General features: G+C 54.2%; 1 long non-coding RNA gene across 4 annotated transcripts; it reads left to right on the forward strand.

Moving 5' to 3' along the window:
* Positions 1 to 1,410: 1,410 nt before the first annotated feature.
* Positions 1,411 to 13,609, forward strand: LOC140600130 (uncharacterized). Of its 4 annotated transcripts, XR_012003311.1 has the most exons (5): positions 4,225 to 5,342; positions 5,624 to 5,722; positions 8,883 to 9,016; positions 9,928 to 10,042; positions 13,333 to 13,609. It is a non-coding gene; the product is annotated as an uncharacterized lncRNA (long non-coding RNA). The 4 variants fall into 4 exon arrangements; XR_012003313.1 differs by lacking the exons at positions 4,225 to 5,342; positions 5,624 to 5,722 and adding an exon at positions 1,411 to 1,968; XR_012003310.1 differs by having other exon boundaries at positions 4,233 to 5,722.
* The last annotated feature ends 4,709 nt before the right edge of the window (positions 13,610 to 18,318 follow it).

Below are 18,318 nucleotides of genomic sequence, written 5' to 3' on the forward strand. Positions count from 1 at the left end.
TGGGGGCAAACCCTGCCCAGTTGGGAACCACTGATTTATGTGGACTTAAAGAAGCATATATGGTCTTGCCAGTGGTACAGGGAAAGAGGTGACATGGATGAGGCCTGGAGCTCCTACGGGGCAGATAGAATAACACATGTACCCAGGACAAAGCAAATCGTGCAAAAGATTGACATGGGAGAAAAATCGCTGAGGCTGGGATCCATCCAGGAAGACTTTCCGGGAGAAGGAATGTGATCTCGGCCTTTTAAAGGCAGTCTGGGAAGATCACAGTTTGAAGGAAAAGTCTCAAAAACAGTGAGCAGAGCCCAGGGTGGGGAACAGCAGAGGCTTTCCAGGGAGAGGTGGCCACAGCTGGTTGGCTCTCAATCTAGAGGACTTACGGAGGGCTGCCTTCGTCCAGAGTAGGCCCTGGAGGCGCCACAGGGAAGATGCTGGCGAGGACCCGCAGGGCAGATGGGGGAGACAGTGGCGTGTCTGAGCTCCTGGGGGTCAGTGAGGGGCTTGCTTCTCCCTGAATCACCAGCCCCCATCACAGCATCAGGCTAAAGAAATGCTGAGGGAGCTGCTGCGCTGGGGAGATAAGGGCTGGGGAGAAGGAAGGAGGCCTGGGCTCTGAGGTCCAGGAGGGCTGTATCTGGATGGTGAGGGTGCTGAGGAGGGGTCCGGGCCGAGTGCAAGCAGGGGACCTGCCCGCCCCCTCCCCTTCCCTTCCCAGTGTCTGCCCTCGCCTAATGTCTCCTTAGAGGGTCCCTGGTTGGGTGGAGGGGGGCCGCGGTAGCCCGAATCAAGGGCTAGCTGCAGGGCTTGGAGCACACCGTTCCTGCTTCCCTTTTTTTTTTTTTTTTTTTTAAGATTTTATTTATTTATTCATGACAGACCCAGAGAGAGAGGCAGAGACACAGGCAGAGAGAGAAGCAGGCTCCAGGCAGGGAGCCCGACGTGGGACTCGATCCCGGGAAGGCAGGAGCTAAACCACTAAGCCACCCAGGAGTCCCCATACCTGCTTCCTGCCGGGCTGCAGAGCTTTCTCTCCCAAAGAGATTCCGTGGCTTTACGGGAGAAGCATGGTGACCCCATTGGCCTAGGAAGGAAGCTCCCATCTCAGACAGAGGTGCTGGCTCCCACCCCTGTCTGGGCTTCCTGAGCCACCGGGGCACGCCCCCCCTCACATTGGGCTCCCAAGGGCAGGGCCCCACTTTCCCGGTGGTCACGCTAGGGGAAAGTGAAGCGTGGGGCTGGTGCTGCCCGCAGGGAGCTTCTGGGACGACTCGCCAGCAGGGGGCACTGTGGACTCGGCCCAGGGTTTGGCCTCAGCCAGGCTGGCCGCCGGGCCTGCAGCAGGGGCCCCAGCTCCTCCTGGCTTCTCCCTTCCTCCAGATGAAGGAGAAGGGATTACTCTGCCCAGTTTGCAGATGAGAATGTTGAGTCGTATAGATGCAAAGAAGACTGCAAGGGGCAGCAGCAGGGCGGACTGGACTGTCGTGGCTTTGGAGCCAGAAAACCCAGCGCATTAGCCTGCCGGTTCAGCATCGCATTCCCTGTGTGGTTGGGGACAGACTCCGGGACCAGGGAACCGCAGGCCAGGAGGGGAGTGCGGCCGAGGACAGTTCTGACACGAGCATCACAGCCGGGTGTGGACAGCCCTGAGCCGGGCGTGGGAGGGGCTGTCCTGGGAGGAGCGGTGGGCAAGAGGGGACCCACCCGACAGCCTTGCCCAAGACATTGTCCCGGCCGGGCGAGCAGACAGCCAGAAAGGGGGTGAACAGAGAGGTGTCAGAGGAGACCAAGGGGCTGAGCTGAAGAACTCCACGGAAGGGACGAGAAGGCTGAGATGTCAGCACTTTCCCCCGGTCCTGGAGATTAGCAACAGCAGTGGAGACCATGGGCGCCGTTTGCTACACTGCTGTGGTGTGCAGGCGCTGGTGCAAGCCCTGGGCTGGCTCAGTGACCCATCCTGAGGAGCAGGTAATGGTGTCAGACCATCTGATAGAAAGGGGAAGGAAAGGGGCACCTGGGTGGCTCCGCGGTTGAGCATCTGCCTTTGGCTCAGGTCGTGATCCCTGGGGTCCTGAGATCGAGTCCCTCACCGGGCTCCCTGTGAGGAGCCTGCTTCTCCCTCTGCCTATGTCTCTGCCTATGTCTCTGCCTCTCTCAAGAATAAATAAAATCTTAAAAAAAAAAAAAAAAAAAAGGAAAGGAAAGTTCAGAGATAAATAACTTGTCTGGGGTCCCCAAGGGGAAGGGGATGACACTGAATACTACCCAGGCCTGCCTGACAAGTGCCCACTGCTCCCTTGGTGGAATCAGGGTCTAGGAGGAGAGAGGATGGAGATGAGTCTACAGCTGGAGAAGCACCACAGGGCAGTGCGCACTCAGTATGCAATGAAGTGTAGAGCCGGCCCTGAGGAAGGAGCAACACACACAGACATACCCAGCCTGAGAGGCTTCTTGGAGAAGGAGATTACTGTCTAGGCTGACAGGAGGGGAAGGGCATTCTCAGCTGCCTGAGCAAACCTAAGAGAGCAGCTTCAGCCTAGCTGTTGCCAACATGCCCATGGTCTGTCCCCATCCCGCCGTGCTGGGCCGTAAGGCCAGAGAGGCTGGCAGGAGCCACTGGGAGGAGAGGGTCCCACTGCATCTGCAGAGAGTCCCTGGCAGCCGGGTGGAGGATGGCCCAGCAGGTGTGATTGGTTCTACTGGCTGTTCTTGAATAAAGAGATGAGTATCTAAGTTATTACAGAAATGAGGGCGGGGGGTGAGAGAGGATAAAAACTCAAGATATCAAAGTGTTAGAATCCACTAGATGAGATGGCTAATCAGATGTGGTGGACAGAAGGCAGTGGTCAAGGATGACTCAGCCTCCGGCTTGCGTGATGGGGAGTCTTACCATGAACTGCGATCTAGCACCTATGTGCAGGGAGGGGCTGCTGAGAAAGACAAGTTGTCTGGGATAAATGAGTTTGAGGTCTGGGTGGGCTAGCTATGTAAGTGGAGGTGAGCTTCGGGCTCAGGAGGAAAGGGATTCAAAGGACAGCCAGAATCAGGATGTCCTCTCCAACTAAAGAAAGCAGTCAGGGTTGACTAGAATTTGAGCTCAGTCTGTGGCCTAGGAGGGAAGGACTACAGCAGAACACACTAGACTACACTGAGGACCCTGTGTTCTCAAACTTGAAAAAAGGGTCCGGAAAAAAAAGAAAAGAAAAGAGAAAGAAAAGAAAAGAAAAAAAGAAAAGAAAAGAAAAGAAAAGAAAAGAAAAGAAAAGAAAAGAAAAGAAAAGAAAAAAAGAAAAGAAAAGAAAAGAAAAGAAAAGAAAAGAAAAGAAAAGAAAAGAAAAGAAAAGAAAAGAAAAAGGATCCAGGAGTCTGAGCAAACCACAAGCTAAGTGTTCAACACTGTGCCCATCACTCTCCAGGTGTGCACCTCCCTGACAGCATTAATAAGAACTCAAGGGGCACCTGGGTGGCTCAGATGGTTGAGTGTCTGCCTTTGGCTGGGGGTCAAAATCTCAGGGTCCTGAGATCGAGCCCCATATTGGGCTCCCAGCTCAGTGGGGAATCCGCTTCTCCCTCTGCCTCTCCTCCTGTTTGTTCTCTCTCCATATCTTTCTTTCTCAAGTGAATAAATAAGTTTAAAAATCTTAAAAAAAAAAAAAAAGAAAAGAAAAGAACTCAATTCAGGGCTTACGGGGAACCTAAAAACATCCAAGAGCAGATGGAGTCAACTGATTTAATGTTCTTAAATTGCTGAGGTGTGGCCTAAAAGTCTGCCTGACTCCTTTTCCCTTCCCTGCAGAACCCTCCACCCCCACCGGCCACTTGGCTGGCTAGTGAACACTGCTGAGCACTTTCACGTTAATTATCTCACTGGGTCCTCAATGGTTTCCCCCATTTGACAGGTGGGGAGACAGAAGCCCAATGAGACTGGGGTGTGTGGGGCTGAGCGCAGGCTTGCTCCTCCAGGCCTCTCCCTGGGTTCACTCCCTTCTTCCCTGGAACAGCATTCTACAACGTTCCAGGATGCTGAGGCAGCCAGTGTCTGGGTGCAGGGGGGCCGGGCAGACTCTTGGCTTTCTGGCCGCCGGGGTGAGTGGGGGAGAAGTAGCCGTGGCTCCAGGATGCTATCTACTCTCAGGATCTGCTCATTAGCTGCTGGGGGTAATAGGAGTGACCTCAGTGGTGGGTTTTGGGGTTTTTTGCTTGTTTGTTTTTTTTCTTTTCCCTTCTAAGAACAATTCATTTTGGTCAAATAGCTAGCATAAAAGTGACTGGTGTTGAGCAACCTCCCCTCCCCCGGCCCTGGCCTCAAGTAGTGATATTTGAGGCACTGTCTCCTGGGGCCACAAGCCCTTGTTGCTTGGGCAGTTCAAAGCCTTGGCTCTCCTACCCCACCCACTTCCCTTCACTGCCTCCCTCCCTCGCTCGCTGGCTTGCTCACCAAGCTTGGGCAGCCTCCCACCAAGGACTGAGGTCCTGCCCCTGTGGCCTGAGCCGAGATCCTCCTGTACCTCTCAAACTCACCCCTCTACTAGCCACCTCGGATGGCAGGCGGGGGCCGGAGTAGGACGGTGTGGGCAGGGGACCCTTCCCTTCTCACCCGTCCTGGAGGCAGAGAAGACCAGGGTGAGGCTGACACGGAGCAGCACATGTCTCTGGTCGTCCCTGCCACTGCTCTGCCAATTCCAGGGCACCTCCCACGTGCCACTGACCACAGGGCCGCACTGAGAAGGCGGACAAGGCAAGGGGAGGCCAGAGGGGACGGTAGGCTGTGGAGGGGGAGGCCAGGCTGAGGCTCCCAGGAGGCAGCCCCCGGGGGTGGGATTGGGGGAGCAGGAAGGAAGGAGCTGGGGCCTCTGAGGGAGCTGGGTCCCAGGGCAGAGTGGCTGGATGGGGAGCTGGGGGGAAGGCCAGCAGGGCACCCCAGTCAGAGCCTGGGAGAGCCTGGGAACCCAAAGGCCCATCACAGAGGCTGGGAGGCAGATAGGCCTGCCTGAGACAGAACTTAGAAACACGTGCCTGAGCCAGCAGAGCGCCGGACTTGGGGACCGCACCCCGAGGATGCAGACTCCAGACAGCATTTCCTGGGAGGTAAACTGAGGCCCATGTCCAGTAAGTCAAGAAACTCAGCCAAGCACCTTGAGGCTAACGGCCAAGTGACTGAGGGCCCCAATTTACCTGCCCTGGTAGCTTCTGGCAAGAGACCTCCACCGCCTCCCTTCCAGGACATGCCAGCCTGCAGGCTGCTGTGCCGAGAAGAAGACCAGGCGGTGGTGATGTCAACCAGGGAATTAAGTAAGCAGAGGAGCCGATAACATCACCCCGCAAGGCTTGCTGTGGGCAAGGTGACTCATCAAAGATGGGGCCCCACAATCACAGGGTGATTGTTGTTGTGCCCAGTCCGTAGGATGGGGGAGGAAGAAGGGGGCCGGGACAGGCTCTTCAGCGAGTCCTCTGCTCAGTGGAGAAGCCCCAGAACACAGTGTCCTCTGCCTTCAAAGCTCACAGCTGGCTCAGGAAACAGCCCTCCCTCCCACTGTTGTGATAATCTGTCTACAGCGTTTGGTGTGTGTTTGTGGGGTGCACTGGGGTGGTTTCCCCACCCCCATCCCACTGGGTGCTCCAGGTACCGGAGATCACTAACAGCACAACTGTGGACCACCGTCTGGGGAGGCAGTGCCACCGGATGGCAGACCGCTAACCGCGACCACGTGGCGTCCTCGTGGTGGGTACAGCCTGTTCTCCCGCTGCGGGCCCCTGTAGAGCTGCCTCGACCCATAACTCCCCCACCCCCTTGGGTCTGCTGCTGAGGAGGCCAAAACTTTGTTCTTCCCATCCCCAGGGTCGTCAGGTACGGTTGTCCAAGTTGAGAAGTGAACTAGAGGGATCGCCGCTTACTGTGTGCCAGACCTCATGTCTGTACGTGCTGGCCCTGCCCCTTCTCTTTTCTAAATTACTTCTCACTCCCCTCTTCCACCTAGAATTATCTATTTAGTTTGCCCTTAATAAGCTCATCTTCACACCAAACTTTCCCCCATAAAGCAGAAGCTTCTTTCTTGACCATCTGACTGCATTCATTCATTCATTCCACAGAAATTGTTGAGTTTGTGCCAGGTACGGTTCTATGCCTGGGGACAAGGTAGACCCTCCCTGAGCTCATGAGCCCACATTCTAATTGGGGCAAGGGTGAGGGAACAATAGATAAATAATGTGATGCATAAAACTGCAAGTGACAGTAAGTGCCATGAAGAAAAATAAAGCCAGGCCAGGAGATGGAGGATGATAGGATTCTACTTCAGCAAGAACTGTCCAGAAAGCCTTATCTAAGGAGTTGGCTTCTGAGTGGAGACCTGGAGGCAATAAAGGAAGAAAGCTTCCTGGCAGAGGCCCTCCTGCCAGGCATCCCATGCCAAAAGAAAGTTCCCTAATCCTGCCTGGTCCTGCCAGGAGCCTGGGGCACCGCCAAAGGCACTCACTTCCCAGCTCTGGGTGTCCATTTCCTCCTTGACAAACAAGACACCTGGCTGCACTGGCTCTCCAAGGGCTCCTCCAGCATGAAGTCACTCACCTGGAGACATAAGGAACTTCATGACAGGAGCCTGCCTTGGAAGGCCAGCTTGGTCACCTACAAGCTGTGTGACCTCAGGCAGGTCATTTAGCCTCTCTGAGCTGTTTTCCTTATCCAGAAAATATTCACCTCAGGTTATTGCGAAGGATTAAATGAGCTCGTGGATACGAATCCACCTTGTATATAGTAGGTGCTTAATAGATATCTTCTAGGGCCACACCTGAGAGATGCAAGGTGGTATGGGGAGTAAAGAGGTGCTGTTAACTGCGTGCCTTTCATTAAAGGAATCTGGAGAGGGCAATGCTGACCAGAAGCCACAAAGCCCTGCTGGCTGTCTGGCTGCATAGAGTAGCTCTGGGAGCCCCCAGGCTGGAACCCAGCCTCACAGATCGGGGGCCTGAGGGGTGGGGGCACAGGCAGGGTCATGCACTCCCCACTGACGTCAGCAGGCAAGGTGGGGTGGGGTGGGGAGCTGTGGTGTGGTGCGGGCCCTTGAACTGTCACATTGTCGTGGCCAGCTTTCAACTTCCTCTGGGGCCCAGGGTGTGCTCAGCCAGTCCTCTCTTCCTTCCTCCTTCTTTTGAGCTCTGTTTGGGGTGAGCACTGTCAGCCCTCTAGCTTCAATCATCATGCTCCCCCCCACTTGTCAGCTCCCAGGACTCCCAGTTCATTCCAGCATGAGCGCCTTCTCCAGGCCTGCCGTGAGTCTGGGTTCCTGGACCACTGCTGGGAGCCCCAGAGCAGCAGGCAGGACCCGCCAGCCTTGGGGTGCAGGCAGGAATAAGAGCTGGGCCCGACTGGCTGCCAAGGCCATGCACTCTTCATCCATGACCTGCCCTGACGTGAATGTCGTGATGGAGGAGTTTTTATACCCTCCCATGCTGGAGGGGCCTGAGGCCCTGGGAAGTAGGAACTGTGGGTGCCCGGGGAGCAGGGTCGCCAGGAGCTCCTACCACAGGAGATGGCCTGAGGCACACCCCACAAGGCGGGGGGGGGTGCTTGGAGAACAGGGGGTCCACAGTGGACCAGCCCGAGGCTGGGAGACTAGAAGATTCCTGTCCCACCGACGGCTGCAGGCTGAGGGGTGAGCCCCTTCCCCGAGCCCACCTGCGCCCGGCCCTCGGTCTCCAGCAAGCCCCTGGCGGCTCTGGAAGCCGCCGGCTCCGTCTGGGAGGCCAGAACTGGTCGCAAGGCCTGACCCAGGCTGTTCTCAGGCCCTCCTGGCTCGGAGGCAGGAAACCATCAGGGTGACAGCTAACATCGACCGACAGCCTCGCTGCACGGCAGGTGCTGGGCTAAGCACTTTGTGTAGCCCAACCTATTTCATCTTGACAACAGCCCTGCCAGGGAGGAAACGGGGGCACAGAGAGGTGAAGTGACTTGCCCGAGGTCACGCCGAGCTGACACTCAACCCGGGAGGCCTGGTGCCGGGGCAGGCCGCGCTCATCTCCGCCTTGAAGCGGGGTTCCTGGAGCAGGGAAGGCACCACCGGGGGGTCGGGCTGGAGCCGGGGGGCACCGGGAGCTGCGGCAGCCCAGCCAGCCACCGCGGGCAGCGGGCGCCCGAGCCGCAGGGGCGGCGGCTCCACCCCTCCGAGGGCAAGGGCGAGGGCGAGGGCGAGGGCGGAATGCGGCCCCCCCATGGGGATGTGGTTTTGAGGGGAGAAGGCAGAGGAGGGCACTGCTTCCCCCAGAGGACAGAACGGGCAGGTGTGGCTGGGTGGCCCTGCTGGGTGGGCACGAAGCACTAAAGGTGGCATCTCGGGTGCTGCTGGGAAGTGCTCGCAGCCTCTTCCCCTGCACTCCCCACCTGCAGCGGGGCTTGGCACAGATGGGTGCCCGGCTCCCGGGCCGGGACCTAAGAGCAGCCAGCCTGGCGGGCGCCCCCTGGCCAACTGCGTGTGCGTGTGTGCGTGCGCGTGATGTGCGTATCCGAAGGCGGGGAGAGGGGGCCTCTGCGGGTGCCAGTTTCCAGGGGAGCCCGTCCCCCACCCCCACCTGCCAAGGAAGCCGCAGAAAACAGGACACTCTGTCTCTAATCTGCACCTCTGGGGCCTCGAAACCGCAGCCACGTCAGCGGGTGGTGGGTGTTGGGGCTGCAGAGGCCGGGTGCGCAGGTGTACGCCAGCATGCATGTGCGGGGGCCCCCGGGGGGTTCCCTGGCCCAGTGCCCCCCCAGGAAGGCGGGTGGGGTGAGGGCGCCGGACCTCCCCCTGCAGCCAGGAGGGCACAGAGTCCAGCCCTCTGACCACAGGCCCCGGCCGGGAGGTGCGGGGGAAGCAGCTATTTCTCCCACAGCCTCCCTCTTCTCTCTGCAGCCCTGCCGACAAGCAGCACAAATGTCTGCGGAGCAGCGAGACCAGCCCCACGTGGATCCAGGCACTTGGGAAATATCGGGGAAGCCCAAAGAGCCCTGCCCTCCCCGGAGCCAACATTCTCCTAGGGGGACACGGTAGACAGAATGGACTGGTGTGTGGGAGGAGGCGAGGGGCCTGATGAGACGTGAGGGAGGCAGAGCTGGGTCAGGAGAGGGCACGGCCGAGTGGGCGAGGGGGCGCATGGGGCTGTGTGCATGCACACCGGTCACAGGAGTTTTCTAAAAAATTTTTAAAGATTTTATTTATTTATTCATGAGAGACACAGAGAAAGGCAGAGACACAGGCAGAGGGAGAAGCAGGTTCACTGCGGGGGAGCTGGATGTGGACTCGATCCCAAGACCCTGGGATCACAACCTGAGCCAAAGGCAGACGCTCAACCACTGAGCCACCCAGGTGCCCACGAGCAGTAGTGTTAAATTGGGTGGACCAGGTCGGCCCCATTGGGAAGATGATAGGTTGACAAGTGCTCGGAGAGGAAGGAGCCGAGAAGGGTCTGAGGAAGAACACTGCAGACAGAGGATAGGACTCGAACAAAGGCTCCAAAGCTGGAGTGTGCCTGGCCAGGCTAGAGGGAAGGGCAGGCCAACCAGGAGGATAGACCGAAGTGACCCCATGCCTCCAGGCACCTCCTCACCTTGCTCCAAGCAAAGGTCTAATTTCCAGGGAGTTAAAGAAAAGGGATCCTCTGGTACCTGTAGGGGAGGCCTAAGGGCTCTCTTGGAGGAACCAGTGTCTGGAGAAAGGGAGGAGAAGGGAAAAGGTTGAGACTGGAAGGAGCCTATTAGTACTCAGGAGGAGGCCTGAGGTCTGGTGGCTCCTAAAGAGAGAGTGGGGGTAGGAGGCCAAGAGTGGGGCCAAGCTGCACTAGGGCCCACGGGCCTGCCTAAGTGGGGACAAGTCTCTGGGGTCCCCAGGCCCCCATCCCAACATGGGGACCTGGGAGCTCACAGAGAGAATGCAGTGTGGACTTCTATTCTCCTGCCAGGAGGCTCAGCTGACCACCCTTGGGGAGGAAGGAAGCCTGAGGGTGCAACCACTCTCTGCCCCACCTGCCTCAGCCTGCTGGAGGCCACCAGAACTGCCTGCCAGACCCTTCTGAGGTCAGTGGCCTTCTCTCCCTCCAGTAAAGAAACCTGTAGGGGAGGCAGAGGGTGGGGCCCATTGACCTCAGGAGATGTGGCTGAAAGTTGACCCAGGGTGGGGTGTGCCCCACGGCAACCCCCTGCACAGGCCCACCCTGCCCTGCAGGCTAGGAAATGGATTCCCCTCTAAAGCAGCCAGACCACCAGCAAAGGACGGGAGGCCAGCCCGTGTGTGGCTCTGACAGATGGGGCATGGAGGTCAGGAATCAGAGAAGGGAAGAGGTGGGCTTGGCCTGGGTTTTTTAGGATGGCAGCACATTTGAATGGGTAGAGGGGAGAGAGAACACCTCCACGCACTCACACGTTTGCAGACACACACACACACACACACACACCCTTCATGTGCTCATGCATGTTCAGGCCCTTAAGCCCTCACACGTGTAGGTTCTCACAGGGACTCCCACGTGCACCCTGACACGGCCAATGTAACACTCAGACCCGGGAGTCATGCACATTCACATAAGGCATGTGCACATGACAAGAGTCACACACCTACTTACACACTCATAGACATAGATTGGTTCCCCTGGGCACCAGAAATGCATGGGGTATGTCTACAAGACTTAAGGACAACAGAGGATGGAATGTGGCAGTGGGTCCCAGATGGAGATGAGAGGCCAAGTAAGAAGACCCAGAGAGGGGCACCTGGGTGACTCCGTTGGCTAAGAGACTGACTCTGGATTTCGGCTCAGGTCATGATCTCGGGGTCGTGAGATGGAGCCCTGCAGCCAGGCTCTGCGCTGGGCACAGAGCTTGCTTAAGTGTCTCTCTCTCTCTCTCTGCCCCTCCCCTTCTTTCTGCCTCTTCCCTCTCCCCCACCTAAGCATGCTCTCTCTCTCTCTCTTTCTCTCTCTCTCTAAAAGAAAATAAAAGGGCGCTGAGGAGGGCACTTGATGGGATGAGCCCTGGGTGTTGTTATACTATATGTTGGCAAATTGAATTTAATTTTTTTTAATGTAAAAAAAAAAAAAAGACCCAGAGAAGGCACGTCATAGACACACCCATACACAGACCACACACATCCCATTACGAGTCAGCCTCAGACAGATCCCACAGCCTTCCCACCTGCCCAGGAACCACTTAGCAGCTTAGCACTTTGCACAAGTCACTCAAAAGATTTTCTCTTCCATAAAATGAAAGTTTGATAATACCTGCTTTCCGGGCAGCCCCGGTGGCGCAGCGCTGCCTGCAGCCCTGAGTGTGATCCTGGGGACCCGGGATCGAGTCCCGCATCAGGCTTCCAGCATGAAGCCTGCTTCTCCCCCCTCTGCCTGTGTCTCTGCTCTCTCTCTGAATAAATAAATAAATAAATCTTAAAAAAACAAAAAAACAAAAAAACAAAAACCTGCTTTCCATGCTAGGTTGATTTACTGAGAGTTGATAGGTAAATCCCATCTGCTGACCTCCAAGAAACCATTCAGAATCCAGGCACTTTTCCCACCTCTCCCTTGACCACCCTGGCCAGACCACCGGCCCCCCTCCCCCTCCCTGACTCCCCACTGCAACCCACTGAGCCCTCCTCCAAACCTGCCCCTGTGTTTTTATCTCCTGCACAGTAAGAGGCAAAAATCCTCCCAAAGGCCCTCTCCTGTGGTTCTCATCTCCAGCCACCCTGGGCCCTATCTGTTCCACAAACACCCCGGCCATCTCCTCTCAGAGTCTCTGCGCTGGCCCTTCCCTCGGCCTGGAATATCCTCATGGCTCTGCCTTCAGGATGGACTCAGAGGACCCGGCCACACACTACAGCCCCTCCTCAGCACTCCCTAGCCACTCTTAGCATCTCTCACCATCCAAAACACCACTTATTTGATAACTTTTATCTCTATCCAAATGTAAACTCCATGGACACAGGGACTTTTGTCTGTTGTATCCTCTACATCTAGGGTAGTACCTGGGTCACAGGCCTCAGGAGATACTAAACGAATGAATGGATGGATGGGATGAGATAGTAAATAGGTCAGCATTTATAAAGCCAGATCAAAGGGGAGCAGCCAATCTTGAATGCTCTATGGGCCATGTTCGGAGATGTGCAACCACAATACCCCTTTATTCTCAAATGACCCTGGGAAATAAATAGAATTCTTCTTGTACTACAGATGAGAAGCCTGAAGAGGAGAAAGGTTTTGACCAATGGTTGTTGAATTTTGCCCTCAAGAATGGCCACCAACAATCCCTCTCATCTCTGTATCAAATACTCCCTTCAAGGCTTGGCGTGAGCAAACCTCCTGCTCCACCATTTGTTTACAGAACAGCGCACACTGCTTCCGTGACATGTTTCATATACTTTTTTTTTTAATTTTTATTTATTTATGATAGTCACAGAGAGAGAGAGAGAGAGGCAGAGAAACAGGCAGAGGGAGAAGCAGGCTCCATGCACCGGCAGCCCGATTCGGGATTCGATCCCGGGTCTCCAGGATCGCGCCCTGGGCCAAAGGCAGGCACCAAACCGCTGTGCCACCCAGGGATCCCCATGTTTCATATACTTGAGGGCTTTTCACATATGCATATCCAGGATGGCCTGGGCAGTTTCCCGGGTGTTCTTAAAGGAAACATAAAGATTTGACACTCTCAATTTACATGATTTCGTGGGGTTTTCTGGATCAAGCGAGTAGCAAACCATTTTAAGAGAAGAAAGGATCTATGTAGGGACAAGGAAGCAAAGAACAGGGTGGACCATGCTAACTGTACAGGTCCCCTCTGCTCATGCACATGCTCCATTGTCCCATCTGACTTCACTTCCAAAACACAACACTTTGTGGAGAACAAACCAGCTGTCCCACCGAGCCCCGCCCACATTTTGGAACTATGAGTAAATAAACATTTACTGATTTGAGCCACTGAGTTTTGTGGGGGCTTGTTACCCAGCGGCTGATACCATGGTGGAGATCACACGGTTAGTGTGAGACCAGACTGTGGTTGAACCCACACTGGTCTGCTTCTCAAGTCCACATTCTTCCGCGTCCCACCCAGGCTTCCTTGCAAACGTTTCATAATATAACTCCTATTTTTCTCCTTGGAGAGTTTAGAGTTGAGCTGGGGGCAAAGGTTACTTAACCGCAACAAATCAAAATTATTATTAGAGCTTGGAAGAAGCCACATCTGGACTCGATATGGGGAACAGGGAATTGGTGTGTGGGTCAGGACTGAGAACAGGCCCAGCCTCTGTCCACGGCCCAGTGGGGTGCCTGTACATCTGTTTTCCATTCTGATTCAGTAAATAAAGCCGCTTTCCTCTGCTGACCCTACAGGAAATGGGAGTCAGAAGTTCAGCTGGCCAGGAGTGGACCTCTCCTCTGATAGAAGCCCTCCCACACGCCTGGACACAATGCAGAGCACGGGGCCTCTGAGCCAACAGGGCAAGAAATTCCTAGGGCCTGCCATGGTCAAGGAATCAGATTTTCCTCATTTAACCAATGGCTGTTGTCCCTGCCATCAGCTATTAGCATATCAGATTATTATGTCAGGTGTTTATTCTTTTGATCCCATGGTTCATGTGCCAGTAAAGATGTCTTTAGTGGTCAGAAACAGAGAATTTCTATTCCGTTGGCTTAGACAATAAGGAAAGTATATTATCTCACAGAACAAAAAGTCCAGAGGAAGGGTAGCTTCAGCAGAGGTTAATCCTGTAACTCAATATCAGCATCAAGGACTCAGGCTATTTCCTCTTTTCCTTCCCCTCTGCCATTCTCAGCATATTGCCTTGTCCTTGGCTAGCTTTCCTCATGGTCACAAGATGGCTGCTGCTACGCCAGACATCACATTGTCACACAATAATGGCCATAACAGCAAAACAAAACAACAACAACAACAACAACAAACAGGAAATACTTCATCCTATGTCCCCGGTTAAGACCAGGGAAATTTTTTCCTTGAAGCTCCTAAGAGACTCTTCCTCACTGCTCGTTGGCCAGACTTGAGCCCCATCCCATGCCCAACTCTATCCCAAGCAAGGGGGATAGTTGCATTACTGCTGCCACAGTACTAACCCTGAGTCCAGAAGGAGGACAGACACCTAGAACAAACCTGGGTTCAGTGGATACTGAGGGGACAGGTAGTGGGAGGAGGGGCTGCGGGGGGAGGCCACTGCAACCAAGCATGAGTGCTGCAGCTCACTGGTTTAGACCTGAAGTTTTTCCCTGGTGGGGGAAGAGGAGGAAGGATTGCTATTTACAAAGTGAGCCAGGACCCCAGATTCTATTACTTGACCAAACTGCCTTACAAAGTTCTTACAAGGAGTGTATTTTACTTCAAGCACTCGTGGGAAGCATATAAAAACTCAGGTATTGAGGCAGAGACATCGGTCCCTCATCTGACCATCTGTTTAGGTTCTTAGGAGCCTCAATTTTGGAGTTAGGCCCAGGTTTAAATTCTGGCCCTGTCCCCTTCAGCTTTCTGATCTTGTACGAATGACTTCATCGCCCTGTATGTGTGCCCTTCCTCTATGTGTACCATGAGGATAACAATACCCACCCCCAGACTGTTCAAGTAACCAATACACCATGTGGCAGATACAAAAAGGTCAAAAAAGGGATCCCTGGGTGGCTCAGCGGTTTAGTGCCTGCCTTCAGCCCAGAGCATGATCCTGGAGTCCCAGGATCGAGTCCCGCATCGGGCTCCCTGCATGGAGCCTGCTTCTCCCTCTGCTTGTGTCTCTGCCCCTCTCTCTCTCTCTCTGTGTCTCTCATGAATAAATAAATAAAATATTTTAAAAAAAAAAAAAGGTCAAAAAATATTGTGGGGCAGGCAGATGGAACCATGTGACCCAGCTTGGCTGCTTCCTTCTACAAATGTCCCTCCTTGAGCTCGTCGCCCTCCTCCCAGCCTGTCCTCAGGCTCCAGGCTCTCTCTCTCACATCCCTACTGCCCTCACCCACAGCACTTCCTGCCTGGGCTGCCCCACCTGATGCCAGAACAGGGACGTCCCATGCACATTCCTGATATGGAAGCTGGATTCCTCCCTGGCTGCCAGCCCCACAGAACTGAGTCCCAATGTGTTCACACTCTAGGCCCCAGGGCCCCCCGTTCCCACCATCCTGACTTCTCTGTATTTACTGGTCAGGGCTCCTGGTTGCAAGCAACAGAAAGCTCACGGCTGCCTGGAGCAGGCTGCAGAGGCAGGTGCAGGAGCCAGGGAGGACCCACCGCAGCCAGAACCTCAGCCCAGATCACACATCCAGGCCAGAGCGGGAGCACCACAAGGCAACTGGCCCTGCAGCTCCACTGTCCCCTTGAAAACTCTTCCTGCTGCTGCTGCCGCCCCCACTTCTGATACATCCCTTCTCTGCTGCTTTGCAGCACCTGCTGGGGGGCAGTGTGGAGTCAGAGTTCATGGGAGGGTACATCCGATTGGCTGAGCCAGGTCACATGCCTGCAGTGCAGCTGCAAAGGAGGCTGGAAAAGCGGGGTCTGGTTTCTGGGCTGGGAGGAGGGCCCTGCCTCAGTGTGAGACTCACAAGGCAAGGGATGCTCCAAACAGATGCTGGAGAGGCACAGAAAGGGTGACGTGCACTCTGCTGGGTGAGAGACCATTTGCTCCCGGAGGGTCAGGGCCTCTGGCTGCCCATCCGTGCCCGCTCCCAGCAATGGGAGCAGCAGTGCTCTCAGCTGGGCTTCAGGGAAAGTCTCTGGCATCTGACTCATCTGGAACCAGGGACCATTAGTCCCCGGGGTGGGGGGGGCACACCTGGGGATCCCTGCAAAAGAAGTTGAAGGACTAGCAGAAGATCACCTGCTTCTTATTTTGCCAAGCAAGAATCTCAAAAGCAAATAACAACTACCCCACTGTCTGCTGTCACCATCATTAAGAGGGGACAACCTAAAGCCAAAACGGTAGGGGAGGGCATGATTTTAGAGTAAGCGCAATCCTTAAAGCCAAATACATGTTAGCTTTAAGAAAACCTCATCCAGATTTTTCTACTTTGGCTGGAGACATGAAAAGGTCTGACACAACTGACTTTGAACATAGACTGCGTGGACAAGGATAACAGTATTGTATCAATGCTAAGTTTCCTGATTTTGTTAACGGCAGGGGTTATGTAAGTCCTACGCTGTAAGAGAACGTCCTTATTCTTGGGAAATACACCCTGAAGCATTCACTGAGAGGTAAAAGGTCATAAGGCCTGCACTTTACTCTCACATAGTTTGGGAAGATATTGGTTTTTCTTTTTTTTTGGGGGGGAGATATTGTATACACACACACACTCACACACACACACACACACAGGTATTCAGAGAGAGAAAGAACAATAAATGGATAAAAGTGAACAAGTGCTAAATCTGAAGGAAAGGTTTACCAGGATCTTTGTACTATCCTTGTGACTATTTATACATTTGAAATTATATCAGAATTAGGGACGCCTGGCTGGCTCAGCGGTTAAGCATCTGCCATTGGCTCAGGGCGTGATCCCAGAGTCCCAGGATCGAGTCCCACATCAGGCTCTTCCCAAGGAGCCTGCTTCTCCCTCTCTGTCTGTGTCTCTGTGTCTCTCATGAATAAATAAATAAAATAAAAATAAAATAAAACACAAATGATGGGAATTTTTTTTTTTTTTTTTTTATGATAGTCACAGAGAGAGAGAGAGAGAGAGGCAGAGACACAGGCAGAGGGAGAAGCAGGCTCCATGCACTGGGAGCCCGATGTGGGATTCGATCCCGGGTCTCCAGGATCGCGCCCTAGGCCGAAGGCAGGCGCCAAACCGCTGCGCCACCTAGGGATCCCCAAATGATGGGAATTAAACAGAAAAAGGAAAGGCATGACAGACTCAGTGCAGCATTTCAACACTCTCTGATCGGGCCTGAGCACCCATTCTACAGCAGAGGAAATTGAGGGCCAGACAGGAGCTGTGGCTTGCTTAGTAATGCATCGTGGGTATCATCAGAGGCAGGACTTGACCAGGGTTCCTCCTCCCCCAACAGGTTCCTTCCATTCCAGGATACTGCCCCCTACGCTAAGGAAAGACCTGAAATGCAGGGCAGAGCACAACTGGGCAGGACGGGGGGATTTGCACCCTCTGAGAATGCTGCATCCCATAAGGAAGAATTCCTTCAAACTTTTATCCCCATGAGCTTCCTTTAAGCCAAGGAGGGTAATCAAGAATTGCTGCCTACACGTTTACTCATTTCTTAGGTGGGGAAACTGAGACCCAGAAAAATTCTGGAACTTGCCCAAGATCATACAGCAAGTTCCAAACTCTGTAGTCGAGGGACAGAGTAATTGGCCACATTTGGCTGAGTCACCTTAAACTCAAATAAGAGAGGAACAAAGGAAGGGAGGGGCCTTAGGAATTGGAGGGGGAAAAGGGGAAGGAAACCCGTTGTAGTGTCCGGATTCCCCATCCCTTTCCTCTCCCACCCTCAGTGTGGTTTCTGTTCCCCTGAGTTTGAAAGAAGAAACAGTGTTCTGCAGGTATGCCAAGTCCTGCGACTTCAGGAGGCATTACTCACATGCCAGTCTTTGAAAATATCTCCTCCTGGAGTTGTGCAGTAGACAGCCTACCCAACTGCACCCAGCAGCCCTGAGAGAGTCATTTGCTGTTGTTGTTGTTGGGTGGCAAGGAGGTGTTTGGGGAAGGGACAGGAGTGACTAACGTTATGGTCTGGATTAACCAATGAGTGATTCCATCAATTCAGTCAACCACTATTTATCGCCACAGATTATATGCCAGGCATCATACTAAGGGCTGGGACTTCCTGGGCTTGAAATAGTTGTACTCTCTAGGGAGGAGCTGGGGAAAGCGACAGGGATGGAGAGGCAGCCCCCCCAGGACGAAAGCCAAATTACTCCCACCTCCTCCCCATCTGCCCAACCTTCTCCAGCCTTCAGGCCCTCCCCCACTTCCCTCAGCAGAATAGACTGGGGCTTTCTGCCTTTTCTGTGAGTCTCCTCCACTGGGTGGCCAAAGTCCCTTGGGCTCCAGGTTGCAGTGCGATTTCTTCCTCCACATGACCTAGAATGCATTCATTTATGAATTTGTTTTACTTCATTTATTCCCCAGGCATTTGTCTGTAAACTAGATTTTTTTTAAGCCTTTATTTTTTTTATTCATGAGAGACACAGAGAGAGAGGCAGAGACACAGGTCAGGGAGAAGCAGGCTCCATGTGGGGAGCCCGAAGTGGGACTTGATCTCAGGACCCCAGGATCACACCCTGAACCAAAGGCAGACACTCAAGCACTGAGCCACCCCGGTGCCCTGATTTTTTTTTTTTTAATGAAAAAAGAAATATACTGATTTTT

The sequence above is a fragment of the Canis lupus genome, chromosome 11, assembly GCF_048164855.1.
Source record: "Canis lupus baileyi chromosome 11, mCanLup2.hap1, whole genome shotgun sequence".
Classification (NCBI taxonomy): Eukaryota; Metazoa; Chordata; class Mammalia; order Carnivora; family Canidae; genus Canis; species Canis lupus.